The sequence below is a fragment of the Ctenopharyngodon idella genome, chromosome 9, assembly GCF_019924925.1.
Source record: "Ctenopharyngodon idella isolate HZGC_01 chromosome 9, HZGC01, whole genome shotgun sequence".
NCBI lineage: Eukaryota > Metazoa > Chordata > Actinopteri > Cypriniformes > Xenocyprididae > Ctenopharyngodon > Ctenopharyngodon idella.
The window spans coordinates 14,116,624-14,137,696 of NC_067228.1; the positions used below are offsets into that span (position 1 = coordinate 14,116,624).

The 21,073-nt window shown below is 36.9% G+C and overlaps 1 long non-coding RNA gene across 2 annotated transcripts in view; it reads left to right on the forward strand.

The window, feature by feature from the left end:
- Positions 1-21,073, forward strand: part of LOC127519077 (uncharacterized) — a 304,028-nt gene that overhangs the window by 59,034 nt on the left and 223,921 nt on the right. The window lies entirely within an intron of this gene.

The following is a 21,073-nucleotide window of genomic DNA, read 5'->3' on the forward strand; positions in this document are numbered from 1 at the left end:
AAATGTGACCCTGGACCACAAAACCAGTCATAAAGGTCAATTTTTCAAAATTGAGATTTATACATCATTTGAAAGCTGAAAAAATAAGCTTTCCATTGAGATATGGTTTGTTAGGATAGGAAATTTGGCCGAGATACAACTATTTGAAAATCTGGAATCTGAGGGTGCAAAAAAAAAATTGAGAAAATCGCCTTTAAAGTTGTCCACATGAAGTCCTTAGAGCAATGCATATCCACTCACAAAAATACATTTTTGAATATTTATGGTGGGAAATTTACAAAATATCTTCATGGAACATGATCTTTACTTAATATCTTAATGATTTTTGGCAAAAAAGGAAAAATGATCATTTTGTCCCATACAATGTATTGTTGGCTATTGCTACAGACATACCTGTGCAACTTATGACTGGTTTTGTGGTCCAAGGTCACATATATAATAGTAATAAAAACTTGTATATGTGTGTATATATACACTACTATTCAGAAGTTTTTGGTAAGATATTTTTAATATTTTTGAAAGAAGTCTGATCACCAAGGCTGCAGTCATTTGATCAAAAATACAGTAAAAACAGTGATATTGTATAGTATCACAATTTAAAATAACTATTTTCTGTTTGAATATATTTTAAGATTCTGTTATGGCAAAGCTGAATTTTCATTCCAATAAGTTGATTTGGTGCTCAAAAACTTTTTTTATTATTATCAGTGTCGACTAAGGAATTCTGTAAAAGTTATGTTCATGTAACATTTCCCAACAATGCTCTGGCTATGAATATCTAATAATAGTTATAAAAATGATTGTTACTTATATCATGATTTTATTGTGGTAATATATGTGAGAGATAATATCACAGTCAGCACATTATCGCAAAATGAACTTAACGGGGTGATCAGGACCTCAACATGTATCATTAACCAAGTTTGTATCATCCCAAATGGGTTTATTTTGCTATAATGACTGGCATTATCTGGCTTGCAAAGCTATTTACCAAAAAAATAAATAGACATGAAATATTGATTTGAGCTGAAATTATGTGTTATGTGAGAAGAAAGAAACTATGAGATGTGAAACACTGAGTGAGAGGTTAAGTTGTCAGGGACAACAGTCAATTTACTGTAATTTAATTACAGTTTAGTGGTCATACGGAAATAGGAGTGCTGTGATTGACCAATCAGAGTCAAGTATTCCAGAGAGCTGTCATAAATAATTTGATTGTGCTTTCAGCTACCAGTTATACTTTTGCCTAACACTGCAACCGTGACCATCTGTTGACTGTGCATGTCGACGCACTTGTTGTTGTACTGTTTTCTGAAATTATTGGGGGCAGATAGGAGAAAAAATAGCTAAAACAGCAGAAAATAGTGAAGTAGTAGTAGTAGTTTGGTGGAACAAAGTCAGATCATATTGACAAACTTCAGTCTAGTTTTTGTTTGTATGTCAAACATTTCTTAGAAAGATGTAAATATTGTTTTAAAAGGATGTAGTAAATTATATTGATTTTTAATAAGAGCATGTGTTTTTCACGCAACCAAGCAATCTCACAGATGTGGTGAATATAAGCCAAACTTAATAGGCCCAACTTCATATAACACATTTCACGTTGTTCAAATCTGTTCCACTGAATCCCCCAAATTCAGCATAAAAATCCTAAAAAAATCTATCTGGACCTGCCCATCAGCATTGAAACATCTTTCCATGAAAGAAAACTCTTTTTTTTGGAGGTGCACAAATTGAAAATAGAAGATGAATACTAAACGGGCGGCTGAGCCCAGCGATCAGGGATCAGTGCTGGTCTGTAACTTGTCTGACACTCTGTGTGTGTCTGGGTAATCCCTCAGAGTAATGAGGATTGTCTGTGAGTTTGTGTGTGTTGTAGCATTCACCTCCAGTGCTCAGCAGGGCTATTAAACCATCACATCCATCTCTGTAATGAGTGTGTTTGGGTTAATACCCATTAAACGGATTATCTGCATGTGTGTGTGTGCGCGTATGTATAAAGAACATTACAAAAGATCAAGGGCAAGGTGTAAGAAGTTTGTATTGGAGTGACAACAGATGGAGATGGTACAGATAGAGCGAGCAGAGAGGAAGCAGTGAAGCAGCAATGTGAACTATGCTGTGTGTGTGTGTGTGTGTCAGGGTTTTGCACCATTTTCAAATTTAATTGAGAATGGCTTTAAGTTTCAGTTCAGTTCCTAAGTTTAAATGCAGACTGATACATTCTTGACTTTAAATAGGTACAATAGGTACAATAATGCGCACACACACACTTTTAAGATTTTTTTTTTTTTTTTTTTGAAAGAATAATTTTATGTTCACCAAGGCTGCATTTTGACCAAAAATACTGCAACAACAGCAATATTATGAAATGTTATTGCAGTTTAGAATAACAGTTTTAATATTTTAATATATTTTAAAATTTAATGTATTCCTTTGATGGCAAAGCTGAACTTTTAGCCGACATTACTCCAATCTTCAGTGTCAGATTATCATTTAGAAATCACTCTAATATTGATGCTCAAGAAACATGTCTTATTATCACTGCTAAAGTGTAAAATAATAAAATATATAAATATAAAATATTTAATTCAGCATCCTGTGGGGCATCACCAATTCAGTTCAAATTCCATCTCATGAAATGAAAAGAATCCCATGTTAAATTCTTGATGTTGCCCAACTGGTTTGTGTATTTCAACTTGTCTCTCATAGATGTTGCACTACAAGTTCACACAATTTTAAAATAATATGTATGTGCAGTATGCGTTAGCATTTATAAGTTCTGCTTTCTCACACTTTTATGCTGCTAACCCATTCTCTCTTGTCAGATCCAGCCATCTCTGCATTGAATGACAGTTGGCCTTTGCCCCATTGTGTCTATGCACGACTTTTGTCTGATTAGCCTTGGATCTGTAACTCTACCATCCATTCTGACAGTGTGTATCTGTCTGGCTCTTTTGTCAGAATTGCCCTTTTCAGTGTCTACACTTGATTCAAGTGACTCAAAGGCTCGGTTCAGTGCTTGAGATTCACTCTTTAGTGCTCTTGACTGGGACTCTCAATTCATGACTTTGAATACTTGAGTTCTGACACCTTGGGGCTTCACCAGCTCACAGCATGAGATCTAGTACCCCGTGTTTAATGCAAACGAGACGTTCATGTAACTCTGGAATGTCCTTTTTGAATGCAAGTAGTATTCTCCACACTAAAAACACATCTGGAATCATTCCTCACCCTCATGGTTGTGTTAAAAATATTGTACAGCATCCAGTCACGGGCCTTCGTCGTGACATAGCCACAACTTTGACTCCCTTATTCCACACACTCCTTGATTTTTCCCTCCACATGCATAACAACGTATCATGTTATCACATTACCTCGAAAACCCGGCGGCGGTGGGAACACGGTGAGGCTCGTAAGCAAAACTCTAGTTTTATGAGCTGACAAAAGGCTGAACGGATAGTTCGTCCCTGCAGCACGGCGTGCACAGCAGCAGCTCAGAGGAACTGACGTGAGGGGATATTTATGTTCTGTACTGCGGGGTGGTAGTGGATTACGGTGAGAGGGGAAGCTAGGGTCTGTCGATGTCAAAATTTGTTCTGCGTTCTCCTCCCCGTCATTCCTTCTCACTAAAACAAAATCGACACAAGAGCATACTTTAGAAAGCTTCTATTCAGTCCCATACACACACATACACACAAAAAAGAAGTACTGTTAAAAAGATGGATGGGAGGCTTCCATATATTTATATGTACCACCCCACAGAGACAAAAAATGAGGGGTAAGAGACTTTGTGTATGTGTGTGCGTAATATATTTAAATAGATTTTCTTGAAATGGTTTGACATTGTGTCACCACACAACTACACATCCCAGCATAAATGCTCCCGATAAATTATTTGTTATTAAAGAGTCTACGTTCACAAACTAAAATTAATTTTAACAGAAAAGCAAACATAATGTATGTGGGATTTGGCATGGCAGAAAGCTTTATAATCACTAAAAAGCTGTCACTCGTCTTAGTTCATCGGGATCTAACAAAGTTCCATGATAATCAATGTAGCTGACTGCACAATTATTTTCTTATTTCATGTCTATACTTTGGCTACGTTCACACTGCAGGTAAATGTGGCCCAAATCTGAATTTTTTTTTTTTTTTTTTTGCCCACATGTGACTCGTATCTGTTTCCCCCATGACAGTGTGACCAGTTTAAACCACATGAAATCTGATCTTTTCAGTTCTGATTTGTGCCACTTCCATATGTGGTACTAAATCCGATAAAGTTCAGATATTTTGTGATGCGACCACAGTATGAACAGTCATATCGGAATTCATGCGATTTTTACGTCACTCAAGATCAACAGTCGTCACGATTCTGCGCTCATGGGAGTCTATTCAAAGATTTTACATACCCAACGTTATCCAGACAGTTGCGAAAGGTAGTCAGAAGAAGGGCAGTGATGTGTGAGAACTTGCAAGTATTACAGAGACAGCTCTGTAATACAGGCAAATCATGAGGGCTCATATCATAAAAGTTTCAAAACTCTGCTCTCTTTTGTCACATCATTGTCTTTATTTTTCATTTATGCCTGCGCATAATTTCTCTGGCTTCTGCGGCAGATCACACTACCAATAAACACATAATTGCTTACTTTAATGCCCTCTGTGTTTACTTCCGTATGACAGTGCACTGTGTGTGTTGCCAAGTCCGTGATTTTCCTGCAGAATTGGGTTACTTTTTTACTGTTGCCGTGGGTTGTTTTGTTATATTTAACCCCCAAGAACGCGATTGGGATAGTTTTGAGAAGCAATTGAGTGGATTTTGTGGTAAAAACCTGGCAACCCCGCTCTTTTGCGCATGCAGGTCAGTTCAGAACCATGATCTGTTCACACTGGAAATCTGATATTGGCCACATTTAAAACAATGCGAATAGCTATACAAAAAAAATCAGATCTGAGCAAAAATCGGAATTAAGCATTAAGGATTGCAATGTGAATGTAGCCTGAGTTTGTTATAATAAGTTTATTTTCGACTGAGTGTACAGAACTCAGAATCCACTCACTGCTCAAAACGCTGCAATTTTTGTTCAGTGTTAACTTAAACTCCTCTGATTGGCCATTGTGTTCAAGAAATCATCAGATATGTTTGTGATTGGCTACATTGTTCAGCACTGCAAAAACACATTGTAAAAATAAACTTTTGATGTTCTCCAGAGCCAAAACACAAATACACACTGGATCGTTTGCCAAATATGTTTTGCCAATATGCTATTATTACGGGGGAATACGGCCCGGAGGAAATTCCACACTAGTCTCAAGTCCATGGTCAGGGGATGCCTTGCCCAGCCTTGTCCAGCCTCACACAGGCTCTGCCAATGATAAAAAGTATTTAAAGCTTCTGGAACTCATTACTAAAACATTCTATTTTAAGATAATGTATTTAAATGTAATGTTTACTATAGTTTGCTACAACCACAGCTTGCAATGGGGGAATACTATACCACAATCTTGCGTAGCACTGAGATTTTAGTCGGTATCTCTGTTTATAGAGTCCACTGGCTCAACATGAGCAAATATGACAGAAAAAAGTTAGCCTGAATAGGTAACTTTTTGTCTTTTCCTTTGTTTAATGCTATTATCAATATTTACCAATTGTACCAATTCTCTTCAGTTCTTAAGAATATCTTTTTCAACATACAGTCATACAGTTTTGGAATGACATGAGACTAAAAGATGACAGAATTTTCATTTTTGAGTGTAGTATACTGTGTAATTTCCATGCTAAATAAATCACCAGTTTAAAAATCAATTAATCAATCAATCAGTCAATCAAAGTTAGGATATGTGTATCTGAATTTCAAAAGTATTGGATGTTTTTCATACATCCGCCCATCCCTAGTAAGAATGTTCCCTCCTACAAACTGACATTTACCCAATTCTAGCAGATCCTAAGCATTCAAATGGAATGACAGTCAGACACTTATAGTCATCATTGTGTCGTAAATTATATATTTGCTAACTGTGCTCATAACCTTCAGATCAGTTCTGTGTTGCTATTTTAAGTCATCATTTGTTGCAGTTATAATCAATGCTTATATGTAATACTGCTTTTACATTGCACTATATGCCAGAATAAAATGGAAAAAGTCCTGAAATGTGTCGGCCGCTGCATAGTGTCCCCACTGTTCTGGACGGACGCCAGTGCTGAGAATGCAGAAACACTTAAAGTACCTCAAAGCGCTCATTTAAAACCCAAGAATGAGGACTGAATGTGGCGACTAATGAGAGTGTAGGAGGCATAACTCAAGTTTGCCAGAACTGGAGAGAACGTATATATGCAAGTGTGCACATGTATCTATGTTTGTGAACTCTGTTGTTTTCCAGTCTCCATTCTGACAGATAAATGACTGTGGTAATGTTTGTCTGCTGGCTAGTTCTCCCACTCACACACATCTGTTTGCTGGGGTGCCGTATCAGAGTTCTGTTCACACATAAACACATACATATAGAGCTGTTTGCACAGACGTGACTCCGTCTGCTGTTCATTTGTCTTGAAGGAAAGGGCCTGTGTGTTTCCCACTCATAAAAGCATTTATCCTCGACACACTGCTCAATTCCACATGACAGCAGTCTTGAGTGTGGCAGTAGTACAGATTTTATATATGTCGGGTTCAAAAGTCTGCAATGAATTTCTAAGATTGAAAATCTAATTTAAAATTGAAGTAAGCAAAGTTTTAGGATTTTGATAAATGTAAAGAAACAGTGTGCTTTAAGATGAAAAAGAGAAACATAAAATATAAAAACATTCTTAATTGATCGTTTTACTGCATATTATATAATTACAAAAAATATGTATTACATCAGAAACATGTAAATAAATAAATAAAAATTAGGCTTTGAACAATACTTTATGTATTTCTGTTTACTTTTAAAGTCACATTAGCACATTTTTATATTTCTTACATAGTACCACAGTAGTTATTGACACTTTAAAAGGCCCATGACTATTTTTCATTTCAGTATTTCTCTTACTCTTAATCTAGAGTTTCAACTTTCCAGTCTCACATGAAAGGTGACATTTATGGTTTCTGTGAACCACCAAAATGTTCCTCTGGTAAGTCTCCTTCCAGAAGATTCTAAAATAAAGAAAGCCCTCATGGTCCTCATCTGTTATGACACGTCTGAGTAAGACAGAATATGGAAGTAGGTTCAAAAGCAATATGGCAAAATATTTTTCATTACAGTGCTTTATGAATGACACAGTATGTCTGTGTGATTTGTTCTGTACACCACATGGTGGAATATAACTAGGAGACAACACTATGGACAGAAACGCTGATATAATGCAATGGAAGGATATATAGGATTTTTTTATTATTTTTTTTTTAAACTCCTGGGTTAGAGCATATTTGTGTTGAAGTATCGAACTGTTGTAGTTTGTCAGATTACAGACAGTACTCAAACCTATTTACTTTTCTTCTATAATTATCACAGACTACATATGAACTTATAAAACTAACAAAGAGAAAAGTAAATCTAGTGGTAACATTTCAGCTTTTTTGAAAATGTAAAAAAAGCAAAATATGTTCCTAAACTGGGACACTTTATCGTTTCACTATTTCTGTGCTGCAAGGACCCCTAAATTCAAAATATGGCTTCCACTTTGACTATGGTAATTTTACACAGTACTTCCTTTTTCCAGTGTGTGTGTGTTTGTGCCTCTGTAACTTTTATCTCTGCTTTAGATATTCTAGAAAGTTACCTGTATGCTAATCTGAATAACAAAGTATGTATTTGTCAAATTTTCCTCAGTGTGATGTGTTGTCATCCCTGTCTGCCTCTAATATCCTCTTCGTAACACTGTGCACCTGCACCCTCTTTCATTTAGATGTCTCCGTTCAAGACATTGCCGCTCCATTCATCTTATCTCTCTTTCCTCACCGTCACCCTAAATTACACAGTGCACAGGAGGAGGAGGGAGACAGACGGTGTCATAAATACTGAGTGCAGAGAGAGACAGGCAGACAGGGAGAATATGTGGGTGTGTGTGTGTGTGTGTGTGTGTGAGAGAGAGAGAGAGAGAGAGAGAGAGAGAGTGAGTGAGTGCTCGTAAAACATGCCCTGTGTGGGGTTTAAATTACCAGACCTCTGTGCCTAGAAAACTTCAGCTAACAGACTCCAACACTTCCTCACAGATTTACAGACAGAGAGTGAACATGAGAGAGCAAAACACAAAGAGACGGTGTGCTCAACTGCACTGCATAACATTAAATTACTCTCTGAAACCTGTCATCGTCTTTACATTACAGTTCATCTGGGGCCTTACCTCTCTCTACAGGGGCCTGACGATAGCATGCTCAGGTAACGCTAGTTTCACATACACGTTACTGCAGCTGCTGTTAGAAGCTCGCATAGACTCGCGCATAGGATTGCACATGCGCATTGATTCGTCTTGCCTGAAAAATAAGCTTTTTCAATGCTGCAAATATGGCCGCCAACTTTCCTTGAAAGGGACTTTGCATGTACTCCATTTACACTTGCTTTTGTAGATGATTTCAGCCTTATATGTGCTAATAATGTCATATATTTAAGTCAAGTCAAGTCAAGTCACCTTTATTTATATAGCGCTTTTTACAATGTAGATTGTGTCAAAGCAGCTTTACATTGATAACTGGTACATTGTTTGGCTGGATACGGCCCGGATCCGGCTGACTACGGTGAACCTCGGGATAAACAGAAAGAATTTAAAATTGTTTCTGATTGAAGTTTAAAGATCCAGTTCTCTCGGGGCGGTACATAGAGAGCATCTGATTAGACAAAAATTTGTTTGGTGCAGGATGAGTCATCTGTAGTTTTGGGCCATTTTCCTGAGAGAGAAAGACTGTTAATTTTAAATGTTTATTTATTTATTTAAAAATTGACAGTGATGATGACATCAACTTATTTTCAGTCTGATTTGTGATTCTTTTGGTGCCTTTCAGGCACTGGTATTTCCTTTAGGAAATGCAATTTTTTCCCTTTTTTTCAGTTTTGACATGCCTAGTGTGACCAAGGAAACAATTAAAACACTGCAGTAATTACTTGTCTAATTTGCCAATGTCAAGTTGGTGCGCAGATTTAAGCATTGCTCTCTGTTTCATTGAACCTTAAAAGCTGCTTCTGACTTTCTTCAACAAGTTGAGACCCGCGTCTAAGACTAAAACCAGCCAGTAGCTCAATATTAGCATTAAGCCCAGTATTCAGAGGTGGACATTGCTCTCAATCTGACAAACAATCCAACCATGTCTAAATATAAATTGTCTTTTCATCTGCAGCACAATGAGCAGAGTTTAAATTTTGTGCTATTTGCATGTGTACTACCTCTTCTTGAACAATAGCTATGCCAGCCTGAAGCAGAGAGGAAATTTTCAAGTGTTTACCTTTCTTTCATATGCCCTCTTCCTGCTTTTATCTGATTAGCTCAATTCTGACAGTCATTGTTTGTTCACAATAACACTGGACAACCATCCATTATAAGGGAATGGTAATGGAAAAAAATTGGACTTCAACCATAAAGTGTTCATGTTTTGATCATTATTATTTCTTTTATATATATATATATATATATATATATATATATGCACTGCCTTTAAAAAGTTTGTGGTTAAGATTTATTTATTTATTTATTTAATATTTAATGCTCACCAGACTAATATTATTTGATCAAAAATACATTTAAATAGCTGAAAACAATTGTGCTTCTTAACAGTTTTGTGGAAACTGATACATTTTATTTTAGGTTGCTTTGCTGAATAGAAAGTTCAAAAGAGCAGCATTTATTAGAAAAAAAAAAAAAAGTAACATTATGAATGTCTTTACTGTAATTTTTGATCAATCTAATGCATTCTTGCTCTATAAAATAATATAACTATAATAAAAGTAATAAAAGACGCTTGCAGCTTTAATTTAACCTAGCTGAATTTCTAAAAACCACATCAATGACTGATCACTTTTAAGTCATCTAAAATTTCAGTTCATTTCATCATAAGTGAAAAGGGTTGCCTTGTTAGTGAGTTGTTTACTTTTTGTTTTTGTTTACTTTGTATGTTTCTGTACTGTTAATTATTTTCCTCATTCGATTTATTTATTTATTTATTTATTTATTGAAAAGGCACCCTTTCTCTGTCCTCTTTTAAGAAAATGACCCTAGTTCAAGGCAAAAACTCTCTTCTCTTTTCAAAAGAACTCTATCAGAGAGTCCACTATCAACAAGGACTCGCTATATTGCAGTCACCTCAGGCAGCAGAGGTTGAGGTGCTGTACTCAAGGCCAGGAAATTTTACAAGAGAGCCGTAAATCTCTGGTTTAAATCAGTGCTGTAATCATGGTTTATTAGAGAGAGATTTGCACATGTGTGCAGTGAGGAGCCCATTGCATTTAGATCCTGAGCACCGGAGCCCATCAGCCCCATTGGCTCCATCTCTTGAGATTTAGTTTCCTTTCCTGGCATTTAATGACTCCTTATTACAGTTTGTCTGATTATCTCTCCATACTGAGTAATGGATGCAGCGGTGACAGTGCTCTATATCTCTATATGAGCCCTTCTATTGAAACTCTGCTGAAGGTAATATGCCATAAAGCAGCACAGATCATATCGAGGGTGAAAGGATGGTACATTGGTCGATCAATCCACTTTTATGGGCTCGTCTTCTCTCTTTCTTTTCCATTTGAGCTCACCTTTCATATTCTCATCTTATCCTTCTCTGCTTTTCCCATTCAAACTTTAAATAACTGTAAATAAATGTAAAGATTTTTTTTTTTTTGCTGTTGTGCATCAAGATGCATTTGTAAAAAGGTATACCAACAAAACTGTCAGATCATCGAATCTATATGTACTGAAGACTTTCTTCTTGTTATTATATCACAAGATGTCTATAATACCAGGAGAGAGCTATCTGTTAGCCAGCTAAACCTGACCTCTTGTTTTATTTTGTGTATTTTTTGCTATATAGCACGTCCTGATTTTGCCAAGTTAAATGCATTCCTGGGTCAACACATTTTGTTGATCCTGGAACAACATTCCTGTCTGAAAATTGCAGAAGCCCCTAAGCTGACTGTAAACTAAACTGTAAACGTGTCCCAATTGGTTGATTGTCAAAAAAGATGTTGATCCAGGATCATGTAGCAGGTTCTGCTGCTATATACAGAGATGACAGGAACATGTTATAAAGTGATTGCAAATTCAGATTATTGCCGCAAGTCAGATTCAAACTCAAATATTCCATATGAGCACTTGAATGCTATAGGCCACGTCCAACATATATATTCCACATTTATAGTGTAAAAGTCTTGCAATCTACTTGTTGCTTCGCTTCCTCCTCCTCTTGTTTTTGTCTTTCTTGTTCTCTGGCTGTAGTCCACATCATTTTGCATTCTACCTCTTTCTCGTTTCTCCCCAGAGGTGGAAATGACAGTAGATCCGTACCATCCCCTGGCTTGCGACCTGCCGTTGAAATACTTCATCAAGTCAATCGATAAAACAGTGGTGCGTTTCCCAGCTAATGTCAAGTGTCTGAGGACCGCCACCTCGATGCATTATTAAACGTGCGTACGCAGACTGGAGGCAAAGACGTGGAACAGAAGCCCAGGCAAATGAACGCGAGATCTGACAGAGAGCGCGAAAGAGGGAGAGAAAACTTAATTGAAGCCTGATTACTGGCCCTTGGGAGGTTACAGTTTATTAATATGTCACTTTCAATAAAGACGCTCCCGTATTCAGATTCACTGTTACCATGGCAACCTCATTTCTTTTTACTTTTTACTTTTTTTCCCCCTCCCAGGGTGGAAGGAGAGGTTAACGACACAAATCCTCCCGACGCTCAGGTTGATTTTCAAACCCCTCTGTCTAACATAATCAGTGTCTCGCTTTTCTACGGCTCTGTCTTTGCCCTTTGAGCCGCTGCGGGAAGAGAGGAAATATTTTATGCCCGTTACTCATTATGTGTTCGATCTTTTAGGAAGGTGAATGGCCTGCATTTAAACAGCTTGTGAAATACAGCTGAAGATTTACGTTGATGTGCAGATTCCTGCAGCCTATTGAAGGAAACATACAGTTGACTTAATATATAAGGGCCCCCAAAAAGTATTTGGACTCTTAAAGGGAGAGTTCACCCAAAAATGAAAATGTTGTCATCATTTACTCAACCTCAAATTGTTCCAAACCAGAATTTTCTTCTTCTTTTTTTTTTTTTTTCCCTTCTTTTTTAAGTCACATTTAAGTTTGTCTGAATTTCATTGCAGATTCATTACATTTAAAATATCAAACCAAGGGGCATCTGGAAACAAAGGATGATAGTCTTTCCTGCCTTTTTCAAAAACTAGCCCTTTTTTGCTACTTTTGATCAACTACTCCAAATTATTATTTTTTTTTTTTTCTTTTTCCGTTCAAAAGTTTGGGGTCAGTTAGATTTCTTATGCTCACCATTTGTTTGATAAAAATTCAGTACAAGTAGTAATATTGTGAAATACTTTTACAGCTTAAAACAAGTTTTTTTTTTTTTTTATGTTTTAAAATCTAATTTATTCCTGTGATGGCAAACCTGAATTTTCAACATCATTACAGTCTTCAGTGTCACATGATCTTTCAGAAATCAGTCTAAAATGCTGATTTGATGTGCTGGGGAAAAATAAATAAATAAATACATGCTAAAAAGACATTATAAATGTCTTTACTGTCACTTTTGATAAATTTAATGCATCAAATAAAAGCGGTGTAAGCTCACCATCCAAATATTTTTTTGGGGACACACTATGCAAGCTTTAGTTTGTATAATAACAAAACTACTTTTTTATGTTATCTTAAATTTGCAGAGTAATTTAATGTTATTGTTTCGCTGATGGTTATTCATCTTCTGGAACAATCAATGTGTCAGTATTAGTCCCTTTGCTGGCCACACAATTTTCGGAGTGCACATGCCATTTATGTAGATTGACCAGTGGAAACAAAAAGTTGACTTTCTCTAGAAAATGTAGGAGACATGTTTGTGTTTACTAACTCAAGTAGCAAGTCAAGGATAGTTATGTGATTTCAAATTAGGCATGAAGAATCCACTAGTCCACTGCATTAAGCACAGAAGACTTATAATAGTTTCTAATTTCTAGGCTACTAATATGCCATAATAACTTATTTTCCAGAAGCACTATTCAATTCTGTAATTGCAAAACTTTTTTTTTTAAGTGGAAAAAAACACTTAAATTGATTGATTTACTGTCGCACATATTCTGACGCTTTCTACCTCTGACTTGTATTGACTGATTGTTAGATTCATGCAGTGCTTTTCCAAATACAGTGTTTTTCGTGAGAGCGGTCTACAGCGCTCACCAATAGGACACAATGGCAGCTGCTGTGTTTCTGTACTTACCTCCAGTTGACTTTGTAAACAGAATGGTGTTTTTAGGTTTGTAGGTGGTGGATTATTGAACAAGTATTTGGATAGGAGACCACAGTTTCCTAGTTGACATCCTGGGACATTTCTGACCACCTAAACAACTCATTGTTTCAACCCAAGGCCAACCTTGTGATACTATCATATGCCGTGGAAGCGTTGGCTTTAAATAGCAGATAGATACAGTTGCCAGAGTGAAAGTTACTCATTTCTTTCACATGAAGCAGCCCTAAATTTCACAGTAGGCTTCCCAACCGTGTCTAGTCCAGACAACAAATGCTTTGACACTGAGATGTTCGCTGTTTCTCTTAAGGCAGTGATGGCAAGCTGTGTGTAAAGAGAGGATTATTTCAGCTGAAATGGAGCCGGTTTATCTATTGTCTAGCTGATGTGCCTCCTGCCACTTCACTCTTCCAGTCCTTGATGAAGTCAGTGTCCGCTCCGGGTCGACATAATAGAACCCTGAAGAGCATTTTAAAGGCCCGACCGGCCCATCCTCACACTGTTAACTCCAAATCACATCAGCAAAGAGGAAAAATTGAGTTTGATTCTCAGTGAAAATGTGCTTTTGAATGTTTGAGTGCCCCGTTGTTTCAATCCCTAAAAAAAAAATGCACTCACTGCATTAGAAACATAGTATTTAGAGTGTAGGAAGGGAAAAATGTGCTCCCTCTGGTGTTTGAATTTTCAACACTACGGCTGGTGTCGTAATTGCTTTTTGAGCTACAATGATTTCAAATTGGGACATTTGCTTAAACCACGCGCCCAGAAGATTTAGATCCTTTAGTGTGTAACATGCATTTCAGATTCCTAAAAATAGTACATCACTATTTATAGCAAATGAGGCGACTACAGTTTGTCACATGATGGAAAAAATGTGTTTTCATTGTGTTTCAGATATTTTTGCCCATGAGCTGGCTGTTGGTATTTGTTAATTAATATTTGATGTATCTGCATGTGTGACTGCTGTATATTAACTGTGAAATTTTTGCCTAGTTTTATCAGTGTGTACAGTGTTTGTGTCTGCCTGCCTTTTCCCGTGCGTTTGAATTTGGCCTTGAAGCTTGTTATCTGCAGTGCTTTAGTGGCACTGAGCTCACTTCCTTCATCAGAGACCCAAACCCCTGCAGATAAGTTCCCCGGACCTGCCTCTCCTGGGGGAATTCTTCGACAGGAAGTGGCACAATAGCCAGTCCATTAGCTCCTATTAGTCTGCACCTGCCTTCCACGGCAAGGGCCAAAATAAGCAACCAGCAGCATTTCCTGTCTGAGCTCATAGCACCAGAGCCTGGCGCACTGTGAAATCACTCGGGGAGCAATCGAGTCTTACACGAAACGGTAGCTCAGAGCCTGTGGGACAGACTATCAGGAGAAGTGATTATGTGTGTGTCTGTCAAAGGGAGAGAAAGGAAGAGCATGGGGTAAAAGAAGCTGATTTGCGAGGGTCTGCATGTGTGTGTGTTTAATGTGGGTGTGAGAGAGTTAGTGCTGTCTCAGCATGAGCAGGAAGGCAGTGGGAGCAGAACTGAGTCAATCATGTTAGATTGTGCTGATGGACAGGAATGCTTTTAGACCACCGCTTCCATCTGAAGTGAGATAGACAGACAAGCTGCCCACAACTTCAGACTATCAACGTTGTGATTACACAATTATATTTTTAATAAAAGACTCTCTTTCCATCTTTGCTCACAGATTCTGTCTGTTAAGAAGTATCATGCTCGGTCAAAATGTGCAGCCCATCAGATTTTGCTGGATTTTGAATGCAACTACCAAAAATAATTGCCAAGTTTTGTATAGCATTTAAACAAATCAACAAACAATGTATTTGGTAACACTTTAGTATAGGGAACACATATTCACTATTAACTACTATTATTACTAATAGTTAGTGAGGTAGTTGTTAAGTTTAGGTATTGGGCAGGATTAAGAATGTAGAATAAGGTCATGCAGAATAAGGCAATACTATGTTCTTAAAGGGTTAGTTCACCAAAAATGAAAATTATGTCATTTATTACTCACCCTCATGTCTTTCCACACCCGTAACACCTTTGTTCATCTTCAGAACACAAATTAAGATATTTTTGATAAAATCTGATGGCTCAGTAAGGCCTGCATCGCCAGTAATAACACTCCCTTTTTCAATGCCCAGAAAGCTACTGAAAACATGTTTAAAACAGTTCATGTGACTACAGTGGTTCAACCTTAATATTATAAAGCGACGAGAATACTTTCTGTGCACCAGAAATAACAAAATAGTGACTTTATTCAACAATATCTAGTGATGGGTGATTTCAAAACACTGCTTCATGAAGCTTCAAAGCTTTATGAATCTTTTGTTTCGATTCAGTGGTTCGGAGCGCGTATCAAACTGCCAGAGTCACGTGAACTATTGAAGTTTCAAAACACTTATGATGTAACGAAGCCTCGTTTACTGAAATCATGTGATTTTGTTGCTCTGAACCTACTGATTCGAAACAAATAGTTCGAAACAAATGATGCAGGCCTCACTGAGCCATTGGATTTTATCAAAAATATCTTAATTTGTGTTTCGAAGATGAACGAAGGTCTTATTGGTGTGGAACGACATGAGGGTGAGTAATTAATGACAGAATTTTCATTTTTGGGTGAACTAACCCTTTAATAAGTACTAAACAGCCAATATTCTAGTAATATGCATGCTAATAAGCAACTAGAGTTTTTTTTTTTTTTTTTTATCTTAATGGTTTATTTGAATTTAAATAATAAAAAGTAATTAAATTCATTTTATTTATTTATTTATTTATTTTTATTTATTACAATAATTGTGCTCTATGAAAAGTATTCTGTGTTTTAGTTGTTCTGGATTCTATGTTTTATGATTTAATACAAATTTATCAGCAAAAACAGCGGTGATCAAATGAATGCATTAAACTTTAACAATTTAATTAATATAAGTGGAAGTGAAAGTGACATGTGAAGTCCAAGTATGGAAATTCTCCGAATTTGTCCTCTGCATTTAACCCATCCAAGTTAGTGTACACACATTAGGAGTAGTGAGTAGTGAACACACACACTGCAAATTATGGACGCAAATCACACACACCCGGAGCCATTATGCTGTGGCACCCGGGGAGCAATTGGGGGTCATTTCCTGCCAATATTGAGAATTGAACCCACAACCTTCTGACTCTAACCATTAGGCCATGACTGGAATTTAAAATTTATCACGACTGTAATAAAATGTCAAATTTTAAATTTAAAAATCAAATTAAGTGTACAGCCCTACTTTTTATTTATTCATCCAAATTTTGTGTGTATTTTTATGACTGGAATCTGCAATTCCATAATAATAGGGTTCTACCTTGCTAATCTGAAGTTGGTTCATTTCCACTTCCAACTAGAACTCATTTGATACAATCTAACTGGTTGACATGTCTGCATGTTCTCCGTTCCTGCATATGTAATCATAACATCTCCACAAATCAATAATGGTGAATTTTTGAAGGGTGCATCTATTCCTCATAAGGGTTTAACCAATCAAACAATGCTTAAAGCATAATGGAAAATGACACTCATCCTTTCCCTGTCTGTCTCACCATTAATCATCCATTTTAGACTGCAGTTGAAGAAATATGGATTCAGATTGAATACACATCTATCAAACAGGGATATATTTTACTGCTGTCTCTCTTGTTGAAAGTTTATTCAGGTGTGTGGGTTTTTTCACAGTGTCATTTTAAAAGGCATCTGTCAGCAACGAGTGTAATACGAGCTCTTGGAATACCACCCGTCAACTTAAGAGTCTGTGAATTTTGAACGGAAATCAATATAAAATTTGTTGCCTTGCAGGCCGGTTGTCATTTATAGTGGCAGGTGCTGTTGATGTTATGGTTTAATAACCATGTATAATAGAAGAGATGTCAAACTTTGATGCCCATTCAAAAATGACTGTTGTACAAATGTGAGACTCCTGGATCAAGAAAACGAAAACAGCTTGGACAGACTGTGCATGCAAAATTTTCTGATTGTCTTTATTTTTCTGTGTGAACTTGAATAGAGTGAGCAAACGCTTCATTTGACTTCATCAATATTCTGTTTTTAAATAAATCAGTTTGTGTGCCTCAAAATATTTAAAGCTAAGTTTTACTGCCCTGTACTATATATATATATATATCATTACTCCAGTCTTCAGTGTCATATGATCATTCAAATCATTCTAATATGCTTAACTGCTGCTCAGGAAACATTTCTGATTATTATAAATGTTGAAATCAGTTGTGCTGCTTCATATTTTTGTGGAAACCATGATACCATTCAAACATTTGTGGTAAGATTCAAAAAAAGAGAGGTATTAATACTTTTATTCATTATGGATGCATTAAATTTATCAAAGCGACAGTGACAATAAATGCAAATAAATGCTGTTCATTGAACTTTCTATTCATCAAAGAAAAAAAATGTATCATGGCTTCCACAAACAAATCATCATATTAGAATGATTTCTGAAGGATCATGTGACACTGAAGACTGGAGTAATAATGCTGAAAATTCAGCTTTGATCGCAGGAATTACATTTTAAAGTATATTCACATAGAAAACAGCTATTTTAATTTGTAATAATATTTTGCAATATTACTGTTTTTACTGTATTTTTTGATTAAATAAATGCAGCCTAGGTGAGCATAAGAGACTTCTTTCAAAAACATTATAAAGGCTGTCAAATAGCATTGCATTATTCGTATACTTTATTGTCAATAAATACCTTGAGATGGCTTGAAAAACACACATAAACCATATCTTGTTGCTCTGTGTTTGTCTTCACGTTTCGTCAGTCAATACGTTTCTGCATTTTATTCAGCTGCTGCTGCACAGCAAATGGCTGAATTACTTCTACGAAACCGTTTTGGACATTCTGCGAGAGAGCGCCCTCCGGCTTCCAGTATGTACATCTATTACACGAGAGTGAGCGCTCCATAATGTTTAGATCACCTCATTTTAGTTAAAGGTCCCATGGCATGAAATTTTCACTTTATGAGGTTTTTTAACATTAATTCGAGTTCCCTTAGCCTGCCTATGGTCCCCCAGTGGCTAGAAAAGGTCCTGGGTAACCTGCTTTGCCCTTGAGAAAATGAAAGCTCAGATGGCCCAATCTGGAATCTTCCCTATATGTCGTCATACGGGGAAAGGTTACCTCCCCTTTCTCTGCTTTGCCCGCCCATGAGAAAATGAGCTACTACTGTGCGAGGCGAGCGCAATATATTTTTTTTTCCTCGAGAGACATCATGGCTTGCAAACGAGCGAAGCATAGTAGTTGCTCAGTGTTTGGATGTACAAATGAACACCGAAGTATTTTTTTAGTTCCTTCATCCGAGCCTATGAAGAAACAGTGGGTTAATTTTATTTTTTTTGGTTTTACAGCAGAAGTCAACAAGCGCCCTTGTTTGTGTACAGAAACCGATAAGTCCGTTTTAGCGAATCAGCACACAGTATTCAGGTCAGGTGACACAGCTAGTAGTCACTTCAAAAAGACGCCCTAGCTGAGGGAAGTTTTGTCAAAGCTGACTTAAAGTGATCGAGGATTTATAATTTAGACTCCTGTAAGTCCTTGTACACCATACACGTCTTACATGCTGAACCCTTGGTTGTCCTTTTGCGTGTGTGTGTGTGAGTGTGTGTGTACGTGTGTGCCGATCTGTTAGTGTGCGCGTTTGTGTGCACACATGTGTTTGAGTGTGTTTTAAATGCAATTACATAGCAATTACTTGGTTTTGTTTAACTCTGAAACATGAAATGTGGAGTTATCTGCTTTTGCCAAAAGTCTGTTGGAGTTATCTGCTTTTGCTAAAAAACAAACTTTTAATATATATTAAAACATACTTTAAATGAACTTTAATTTTTTAATTTACCTGTATTTTTTGGAGTTATTATTACTTAATCAAAATAACCCAACTGCAGTCTGATTGATATTACTTGGAATGCACAATAAAAAAAAAAACATGATTTATGAGAATTAATAAAAATTGCTGAGTTGCAACTTCTTCATCCGGTGCTTCTCCGTCCAGATCAGATTCTGGGTCAAACTGACAAGCTTGAACGACTGCGTGTCTACGAGCCATTGCCATACATCCACTGTCAACATTAGCGCATGGTACTGTGGCCGCAAGCTGGTTAAGGCCACACCCACCCTCCACCTTGTCCCGCCTCTCTCCTCCTCATTAGCTTTAAAAGCTACAGACACAGAAATGGCACGTCCTAAGGAAAGCTCATTGTGGAACTGGCTCGTAGTGGCTGAAATTCTGCACCAAAGCTGAATTTCAGGAAAGAGACTTCAGATACAGTACTAGGGACCACTTAGGCCTATATAAAAGCATCCAAAAAGCAGCATGTCATGGGACCTTTAAGAATAAAACGACAGGTCAAAAGTGCGGGGGACGAATTTACGTTTTATTAAAAGTGTGGGGACACGTCCCCCTGTGTATTCTACGCCCATGGATGTGGGTGTTGCACTCAAAAGTGGAGGCAGATGAACCTGAGCTTGCATTGGCAGGGTTTAAGTAGACTAAATGATTGGAGTCCTGCATGCATCACCAGAGAGAAGTCTGTCGTTTTCGCCGGAAGGTCCAGTTTTGACATTTTGATTAAACATTGCGAGGTCAAAACATTTTTATAAAAATCATAACGTGCACGAATGAATTGTTCACAATAAGATCTATAACATGCGTTTAGAAAATGGATCATGTGAAATTTAATTTCATGCCGATTCTTCCAGCAGCTCTTCAGAAATAGAGGCTTAATACCCCCAGTGAGTGAGACAGAGGTGTTATAGGATATCATAGTCATCTTATGCATCCATTAGATTGCAGATTAATCAACAGATGACACCAATAGTCCTGAAGTGTAGTCTGAAGCTCTCTGACACATGATGTGCCACTCTTAAATGGTCATTCTAAGTGGGGTCAAAAATACAGTCAGTTTAATCATGTCTAGCTTAGATAGATTATATGGGTTAATGTTGCATGGGTTAGCTGTACATCGATTTGTTTCAATCCACTTTTTTTCTTTCCCTCATCTTTCCCTCTTCCTTTTTTTATTAAATTGTAAGCTGTCAATTGAACAATTCAACAGTCTGTCTGTATGTCTATCTCTCTGTCTCTGTCTTAAATATCATTCAGATACTAATATAGTTTGCATTTGTGTTTTGTCTTTGTTGTTGTTGTTGTTATTTTTAAATATGTCTGCGTAATTTTATTAATTTTCATTTTAGTTATCTTAGTACATCAAATTAAAGTAAATTAAATGGAGAAATGTTGGCAACTATCTGAAATAAAATAAGTTTGTTTTCTGTGATGGGTAGGTTTAGGATTACAGTATAAAAATCATTGTCTATGGAATCTCCCCATAAAGCATGAAAAGCCAACGTGTGTGTGTGTGTGTGTGTGTGTGTGTGTGTGTGTCATGCTCTGGCTCTACACTGATCATCAATCACAGCTGGAAAACACTTTTTCTGTTGTCCCTCCTGACGTTTGACCTTTCTGCATTTTTTTCCTCCTTTTTTTCTGCTGTTTTTCCCTCAGAAATATGTTCTGACTGACATTTTCATAAATGGCTTCATAGATGACCTGACAAATGTTGATTCTTCGTATGAAACAAGAATAAATAAATCGTATTAT